Below are 9,825 nucleotides of genomic sequence, written 5' to 3'. Positions count from 1 at the left end.
GACCATAAACCACATAGCAAGCGAATGTCCGGCACTTGCACAGAACCGGTACAAAAAGAGGCATGATTCAGTGGCAAAAGCCCTCCACTGGAGCGTGTGCAAGACACCAGCTACCTTGCAGTAATATGTGGTACGGACACCAACCTGAGGGAGTGATAGGAAATTATCGAGCAAAGATCCTCTGGGACTTAGGTATCAGAAAGTATCATTTATTGATGATGCGATACCATGGGACACCAGAGAATATAAGAAACCAGAGTAGATGAGAAAGAAAGAGAAAAATTGATAAGTATGAAGACATGAAAATAGAAATAAGAAGGATATGTGACATGCCAGTGGAAATTGTACCCATAATCATAGGAACACTAGACACGATCCCATGATCCATGAAAAGGAACCTGGAAAAACTAGATGCTGAAGCAGCTCTAGGACTCACGCAGAAGAGTATGCTACTAGAACAGGGCAGGATGCAATCAGGATCCCCACACTATAAAAACCACCCCGTTGAATGGGATAACTGTAATGGGAAAAAAATAATAAATAAATGATAATAATAATTATAATCATAATAATAATACAGAGCCTAAGATCCTCTTCCAGGATCTGGACCTTCTCGAGGACATTAATATATTCAGGCGTTCAATGCTGACGTTCAAGGCATCATCTAAATATATCCTTCCCTAGAGCAATGGTCCTACATTACACTATTATAGAAGACACCAACATTTATACCAATATGCGGTCTTGTGTTCAGAAAAAGAGGAAATGTAAGGCCATAGATTGGAAATAAACAATAATAATAAAAAAGAAAAGAAATAAAACAATCCGGCAGATGAGCCTTGTTCAGCAGGAGAGGGCCTTCTCTCGGCCTCCCGACACTTGGCTCTCTTCGTAATCAATGAGATCACTCTCCCTAAAACTAGTTCTTATAAAAATCAGAGAATTATTTCATAAATTCTTCCAAGGAACTCCATTCAATATGCAAATGAAACTGCAAGACTGTTGATGTTCTCGGATTTATCTCTGATGTCAAAGAAGTAAGAAAACTGTTTTGCGCCACGTTCCAGAAGCAAATGGACGTTGCCCTTGAACTCCATAGGCTGGGTGATCTCCCGAGTCCAACCTCTCACAGCCTCCAAAATACCGCAGGCAATTCAATGAATAGTCTCTGACCTCCGAGATTAGAACCTGCTTCTCCCCAATGTCTCTTAACACACCTGGGGCTCTCTCTCTCTCTCTCTCTCTCTCTCTCTCTCTCTCTCTCTCTCTCTCTCTCATATCACATTTCACTTAGGCTTGGAACCTTGCCAGTTTGGCTTATTAGCTTCGGCTATGGATGTTTCATTAAGAGCCAAGAATTGACCACTGCAACTTAGGACCATTCTCTCTCTCTCTCTCTCTCTCTCTCTCTCTCTCTCTCTCTCTCTCTCTCTCTCTCTGTACTAACTCTTTGCAAGTTCCAATGTTGCAACCTGAAAAGAGAAAGTGCTGACCACTGCAGTCTCTCTCTCTCTCTCTCTATCTCTCACCCCATTAACTTAATCTCCACAAGTTTCAGTGTTGCTACCCAATCATTGTAGTCTCTCTCTCTCTCTCTCTCTCTCTCTCTCTCTCTCTCTCTCTCTCTCTCGTCAATTCCCTTTCCGTCATCGCTTAATCGAATGACGTTAACCTAAGCTGCAGTAAAAGAAGAAGGAGAAGAAGAAGAAGAAGAAGAAGAATAAGAAGAAGAAGTTGCAAGAATGGAAAAAAAAGGGGGGGGGGAGGCGTCTTAGCGACTTACTGCTTGCTCACGTGTGTGTGTGATCGCAGAGGACGACGGCTCGCACGCATCATGCTTTCGTAATCATTAACCGGGGAATATCACCAGCCCCATGCAAATGACAGACCTTGCAAATGATACATCATTTCGCCTTAGTAAGCGTACGCATGCTACCCTTCAACCTGGGCTCGTCGGCCGCCTGCCTATATGCGTGCATTAGTGTACTATAGACTCGACAACGAATGTACGTGGATAAACGTATGAGTTTTAAAGACGAAAGGATAATACTCGAACGAATGTACGAGGATGTATTCGGAAGAGTGCAGCACGTGGATAAACGTGTGAACATTAAAGACGAAAGGATAATACTCAAACGGATGACCGTAGATTAACGTAAAATGTTCACAGATAATACTTTATTCCCCGTTACATAAAGTTAAGTGGAGTGTACGTATAATTGTTCAAGTACGTGCTTTTTTCACCTGTGGGGTAATGCACGAGGAGGTGTTTGTTACCTTTCCGTTTCTAAGCAGTCATAACTCGGGATAAGATGGATAAGCCATTGCCAAGGCTGCTTAGCGTGTTACAACTACGATGAAAGAGAGAGGAGAGAGAGAGAGAGAGAGAGAGAGAGAGAGAGAGAAAGTCTGGCATTTTTTCTTTTATATATATATGAGGGAATAATCATCTATATACACATGTATGGATGGACTTATTAACAGAAGATAAACAGGTAATATGAACTATTTACTATAAACATATAAAAAAATTTGAAAGTTTTCAATAACGGAAAGCTGCATATATCACTCATAGCGGATGAACCGGTTCTCATGGCAACAGACCTTCAACGACAAGCAGATTTCTGCCTCAACTTAATCTCCTCCTGAACGCCGCCGCGTGAACGTATCTAATAATTTCCGTCAAATTCGGTTAATACACTAACGCAGGCAAAGATTGAAGAACAATGCTTCGGGAACAAAACGAAAATCAACATCAGAACATATCGCTCTCATGAACGAGCTGAACGTTGGATTCGAGTTATATAGATATATATATATTACACTTTGCATATCTTCTAAATAAAATTCTCGACTTCTGAAACTCTAATAAAACAACCCCACCTCTGGAACAGCGAGAAAAACATCTCCCCCCCCCCCCCATTTTCGAATTTTAAAAACTCATTCGATCTTTCTAAATTTCTAAGCGAGGTGTCTGTAATTTCATCAGACGTTGCTATCTTTATTGCTTACCGTAAGACAACCATTTCCCCATAGCAAAGCAGAATCGGACACCGAACCTTCAGGAGTTCAGCATTTTTGCATGACTCACCAATCAGCATTACGTTGCAGAAGGATAATCCTAACAATATGACCTAAAGCTACCTCTGAGAGAGAGAGAGAGAGAGAGAGAGAGAGAGAGAGAGAGAGAGAGAGAGAGAGAGAGACTTTATCTGGCATTTTTTCCATGCATTGGCAGATAGCATGAAACAGTCAACTATATTTCTGTTGGACAGCCAACCTCAAGACAAAGTTAAACATTCTCAGGGTAAGGTAATCCTTATATATACATATATGCATACATACATGCACACAGAGTCCCAGACAAAGACAGACACATAAATATAAATAAAATTCGGTATGTATGTATGTTCATATATATACATATAGGTATACACACACACACACACACACACACATATATATATATATATATATATATATATATATATATATATATAATATATTATATTATATATAATAGTTTATGTGTGTGTACGTACTCGTGCTTGCATGTATTCGAGCTAATCTGTTTAATAAAGGTAATTTGTTTACGACACACCCTAAAATTCCATATGAAAAACGCCTTTAGGGATGGAAGTAATTATTCATCAACTATATATGTCATTTTGAGAAGAGAATGCCCAAACATCAGAACGGAGAAAAAGATCAAACGAAGTAAAAAGAGCATAAAAAAAGGAAGAAAAAAAAACACAATAGAAATACAGTGGCATTGAAATTAAAGAAAAAATCGAATCATTAATATATTTAGAGTAACATTAAAATGGAAATATCGATGAAGACACCCAGAAAGTAAAAGAGAATCTATGTTTCTAAAATGCCTTCAAACAACATCGATCCTCTCTCTCTCTCTCTCCTCTCTCTGACCACTTCCGTTCTCTAGCCATCGCCTTGAATAGGAAAGAGGTTCTATCAAGAGCATTTCATTTCTCGAGTGCACTGGCAGGTAGATAGACACGTACGCCGTATGAACACGTAAACAATATATATATATATATATATATATATATATATATATATATATATATATATATATATATATATATATATATATATATATATATATATATATATATATATATATATATATATATATATATATATTAATGAACAGTTTACACACACACACACATATAATATATATATAATATATATACATACATACATACACATATATCTATATAAAAATACATTACATATATGAAACAAATAGAAAAGAAAGAGAAAGATACGAAGCAAATGGAAAAGAGAGAGAGAGAGAGAGAGAGAGAGAGAGAGAGAGAGAGAGAGATGAACCTTGAGATGAGAGGAGAGAGAGAGAGAGAGAGGAGAGAAAAGAGAGAGAGAGAGAGAGAGAGACGAGAGAGAATACAAACAAATGGAAAAGATAGAGAAAGAGAGAGAGAGAGAGAGAGAGAGACAAAATAGGAAAAAAGAAGGAAGAGAGAAAGGAGAATACGGAAACAAATGGAAAAGAGAGAGAGAAGAAGAGAGAGGAGAGAGAGAGAAGAGAGAGAGATCCGAAGAGAGAAAGAACCTTACCTTACAGACCTTACATCTTGTTCGGGTTGCCCTAGGTCCCTCAGTGTAGAGGCACCTCTAATGTCTACCAGAGAGTTGCTAGTACATCTTCCGGTATATTTTGCATCTTCCAATCTTGGATGGTCTGGGATGCAGTTTAGATATTTGTCGAGCTTATTCTTAAACACATCTATACTCACTCCTGTTATATTCTTCAGATGAGCTGGCAACGCATTAAATAGACGCTGCATTATCGATGCTGGTGCGTAGGGATTAATGTCCTGTGTGCTTTCCTTATTCTTCCTGGTATAGTTTTGGGCACTATTAATCTACCTCTGCTTGCTCTTTCTGATATTTTTAGCTCCATGATGTTTTCGGCTATTCCTTCTATCTGTTTCCATGCCTGAATTATCATGTAGCGTTCTTTTCTCCTTTCTAGACTATATAATTTTAAGAATTGTAGTCTTTCCCAGTAGTCAAGGTCCTTAACTTCTTCTATTCTAGCTGTAAAGGACCTTTGTACACTCTCTATTTGTGCAATATCCTTTTGATAGTGTGGGTACCCTATAATATTGCCATATTCAAGTGGACTACGAACATATGTTTTATAAAGCATAATCATGTATTCAGCTTTTCTTGTTTTGAAGTGCCGTAACAACATTCCCATTTTTGCTTTACATTTTGCCAATAGAATTGCTATTTGATCATTGCATAACATGTTCCTATTCATCATCACACCAAGGTCTTTAACTGCTTCCTTATTTGTGATTGTCTCATTATTAGGTCCCCTATATGCATATAGCTTTCCTTCTCTGTCTCCATAGTTTATTGATTCAAATTTATCAGAGTTAAATACCGTCCTATTTACCTCTGCCCAATCATATACTTTGTTAAGGTCTCTTTGTAGCGCGTTCCTATCTTCATCACAAGTAATTTCTCTACTTATTCTTGTGTCATCGGCGAAACTACTCACTACCGAGTCCTTAACATTACTGTCTATGTCTGCAATCATAATAACAAACAGTAATGCAGCTAACACCGTACCTTGTGGCACACCGGAAATTACCTTAGCTTCATCTGATTTCTCATCGTTTGCAATAACTATCTGTTTTCTGTTGTGTAAAAATTCTTTTAACCATCTTCCTACTTTATCCACTATATTATGTTTTCTAATTTTCTTCGCTAATATATTATGATCTACCTTGTCAAAAGCTTTTGCAAAGTCTAGATAAACCACATCTGTTTCATTTCCGCTTTTCATATATTTGTATATGTTCTCACGGTGGACTAACAGTTGAGTTTGTGTACTTTTTCCGGGTACGAAACCATGTTGTCCTATATTAAACAGATTATTTTTTAATAAATGTTTCATAATATTTTTCTTCATTACCCTTTCATACACTTTCATAATATGTGATGTTAGACTCACAGGCCTATAATTACTTGCCTCTAGTCTTGATCCACTTTTGAATGTAGGGGTAATATATGCTAATTTGTGTTCATCATAAATCATGCCTGTATTTACACTTTGTCTTAATAACATTGCAAGTGGCTTTGCGATAGAATGAACTACTTTCTTTAACAAAATAGCAGGAACACCATCAGGCCCTGCTGCAGCTCCATTTTTAATTTCATTAACAGCCTGCACAATATCAGCTTCATTAATATCTATGTCAGCTAAATATTCACTATTTTCTTCCCTTACTTCTATATCATTATCTTTATTATCTATTCTAGGGGTGAATTCTCTCTTACATCGTTCTGCCAATATGTTGCAAATTTCCTTTTTTTCATTCGTCAATCTCCCTTCAATTCTTAGAGGGCCTATTTATATTCTTCTTTTTTCATCTTTTTCGCATATGAGTATAATAGTTTGGGGTTTTGCTTGATATTTACTGGGGTTTTTTCTTCCAAGTCCCGTTTTTCATTTTCTTTTGATTGTATAATCTTTTGTTCTGCATTTTCTATCTTACTTTTTAGTTCTATAACTTTCCATGCATTTTTTTCTTTTGCAAGACCTTTTTTCCATTTTCTGATTTTCTGGAACAAGATCCTTCTGTCTCTTGGTATGCATGACTGATGTTTACTTTTCTTCTTCGGTATATATTTATCCACTATTTTCTCTAATATTTTATATAATATCTCCGTATTTACCTTTATATCATCACTTATGGAAAAGAAAGATCGTGAGAGAGAGAGAGAGAGAGAGAGAGAGGAGAGAGATGAGCGGAGACGAGAGAGAGAGAGCGAGAAAGGAGGAGGAGAAAAGAGCATTGTATTCCGGGGTAGTGTTTCTATCCCTCCTCAAATTGCAATAGCTTTGGAAGTCCTCGGGGGAACTGTGCGAGAGGCCTCTAAATGACAGGCAATTAAGGGATGCAGAGTCCGCTAGGCGTCGGCAAAGCCCAGATGATAAAGAGGAGTTCATCTTCTTTAAGATCAGAGTTCCAAAACGATAGAAATATATGGTCGAGCTTATCTGGTGTCCCTTGACCACTGCGACAGAATCGCATCGTCTGCCGTTGCAATCAAAGCAGCATCGAGGATCTGACCTTTGAAACGGCTCGCGCTTATTTAGACAATTAGCCGAGCGTCCCAGTCGACGCTGTGGTCGGTTCTATTTATACGGATAAAAATTCAGTCTTTTATTCCCCATTGTATCTGCCTCTATATGTGTGTGTGTGTATATATATATATATATATATATAATATATATATATATATATATAATATACATATAGATATAAATATATATATATATATATAGATATATATTATATATTATATAGATATATATATATAATATATATATATATATATTTATATAAATTAATATATACTTATATATATTATATAAATTATCTATATTTATATATATAGTATTATATAATATATATACATAATATATATATAATCTATATATATTATATAATATATATATATATATATATATATATATATTATTATATATACTATTAACATAATAAACACCAAGATAAATAACGGACATACATTTGGGATAATACCCTAATCAAAATAATGGACAAAAGACTTCCTTCGACTAGTTATCATCTCAATCACAGACAAAAAATAATGCAAAAGATATCACATTACTTAAAGGCCAAACTCAGCTTCAATAACGGCGTAGTTATCAGGCGAGTTCTAAATAATCCACATAACGTAAATTAAAGAAAATAAAGTTTCTTAATTCATAATATCTTTAAATTAAACAAGGCTGTATCAAAGGCAGAATAGCTAAACCATAACTAAAAACCCAGATGAAGGTCTATTAGCGATAAAATTACCTAATTCACGTTTGGGATTTTTTTTTCTTTTAAATCGGTGCAGTCAGTTGGGTGCTACGACTAGGCATTGAAATACACCATCTTTTTCAAAAATTAGAAAGAGTGACTTTTTCCAACGGGCAAATCATTGTTAAAGCAGCAATATCGTAAGCGATTTGTAGATAAAAGTATGATGTATGTATGTATTATATAATATATATATATATATATATATATATATATATATATATATATATATATATATATTAAATCCTTCATACATATATAACACTACATATATACATTATATTATTATATATATATATATATATATATATATATATATATATATATATATATATATATATATATATATATATATTATTATCTACATATATGCGTGTGTGTAGCATAAGCTACATCTATCCACTTTTACGTACAAATGATGCTCTGTCATTATATAAACCTTCATTTTTTACTCGCATTGGATATAAAACTACACGGGAAAGACATGCTTTAAAAGTGAGAGAGAGAGAGAGAGAGAGAGAGAGAGAGAGAGAGAGAGAGAGAGAGAGAGAGAGCAAAATCTCCCGAATACATGGATTCACATCATGAAAATTACAGGCAATCACTCAGTCAAACACACAGACAAATAGACAAGGGAACTAACTCTCGCAACGTAGCAGCAATATGAACAGCTCAGCTTCATGCAAAATCGTCGGTGACGGGGGTAGAGAGAGAGAGAGAGAGAGAGAGAGAGAGAGAGAGAGAGAGAGAGAGAGAGAGCTCTGGTCACGAGGGAGGGTCTTTAATTTCGCGACATCTCGTATGTAAACATGATGAGTGGAGCGAAGTTATTACCCACCAAAAAAACATGTAAGCAGTGGATTTTACGAGTCGCATTTCCTCTCCCTCTCTTTCTCTCTTCCTTTCCCTCCCTCACACACACGCACGCGTGCGCGCACACACGTACACACACGACATTTATTCTTTAAGATTTGAAACCAGTATATGAATTCCTGGGCAGAATCTTTATCAATATCGTCCGACCTTCACAGATGCACTATTCGCGCTTGTTGTCGAATGCAGTCTCTCATTAACCTGATATTATGGCCCTTTTATGCCAATACTTCTTAGATCGTCTACACTTGCGAGTCACGCACTCTTCACCAATCTATTATCCTCTTTCTCTTCACGCGACCATATCTCATCGGAACATTTTTCCGCCTTTTCACTTTCACTAACCCTTTTACCACATCATCTTATCTTCACAGACAAGAAATAATGGATGGAAACTAGAACTGAAGAGATACAACACATCTTTACATACAAGATATGTGAAACATGGAATAACCTGCCACCAGAAATTGTAAACAGCAACAGTGTGGAAGAGTTTAAAAGAAAGCTAGACAAATTCATTAGGACACTGTGAATGCACAGTAAAACCTGCTCCTACAGATAATTGAGCACACTCTGTCTCCTCGGCTGGACTAACAAGTCTTTGAGACATCCTAATCCTTGTAACTCCTTGTATCTTCTTATCCTTTCAGTCCTTCTACTCCGCATGTAAAACCAACACAAGCCATCTCCGCAGCCTCAATCTTCCTTTCAATTGCATTCAGCATCCCAACTATACTTCCATGAAGGAGAGTTGGTTCAAAAATCCTTTTATATACTCATCTATGGCTTCTATAAAATAGAATAGAATATAGAATATAGGCCTAGGCAAGCGCTGGGACCTATGAGGTCATAACAGTGCTGAAAGGGAAATTGACAGTAAAAGGGCCTGAAAGGTGTAGCGGGAGGAAAACCTCGCAGCTGCACTATAACACAATTGTTGGAGAATGTGGATAGGCAGATGGAAGAAAGAATATGAACGGGGTACCAGCACATATTTTAAGGAAATTTCACTGGGCGACCAGCTCGATATTATGATTTGTAATACTAGCAAACATATGTA

At 36.4% G+C, this 9,825-nt stretch overlaps 1 protein-coding gene across 8 annotated transcripts in view; it reads right to left on the bottom strand.

Annotated features, from left to right (window-relative positions):
* Window positions 1–9,825, bottom strand: part of LOC135197931 (multifunctional protein CAD-like) — a 271,724-nt gene that overhangs the window by 237,241 nt on the left and 24,658 nt on the right. The window lies entirely within an intron of this gene.

The sequence above is a fragment of the Macrobrachium nipponense genome, chromosome 21 (genome assembly GCF_015104395.2).
Source record: "Macrobrachium nipponense isolate FS-2020 chromosome 21, ASM1510439v2, whole genome shotgun sequence".
Lineage (NCBI taxonomy): Eukaryota > Metazoa > Arthropoda > Malacostraca > Decapoda > Palaemonidae > Macrobrachium > Macrobrachium nipponense.
The sequence above is the reverse complement of the archived record's forward strand: the minus strand, read 5'-3'. Positions and strand labels throughout refer to the sequence as shown.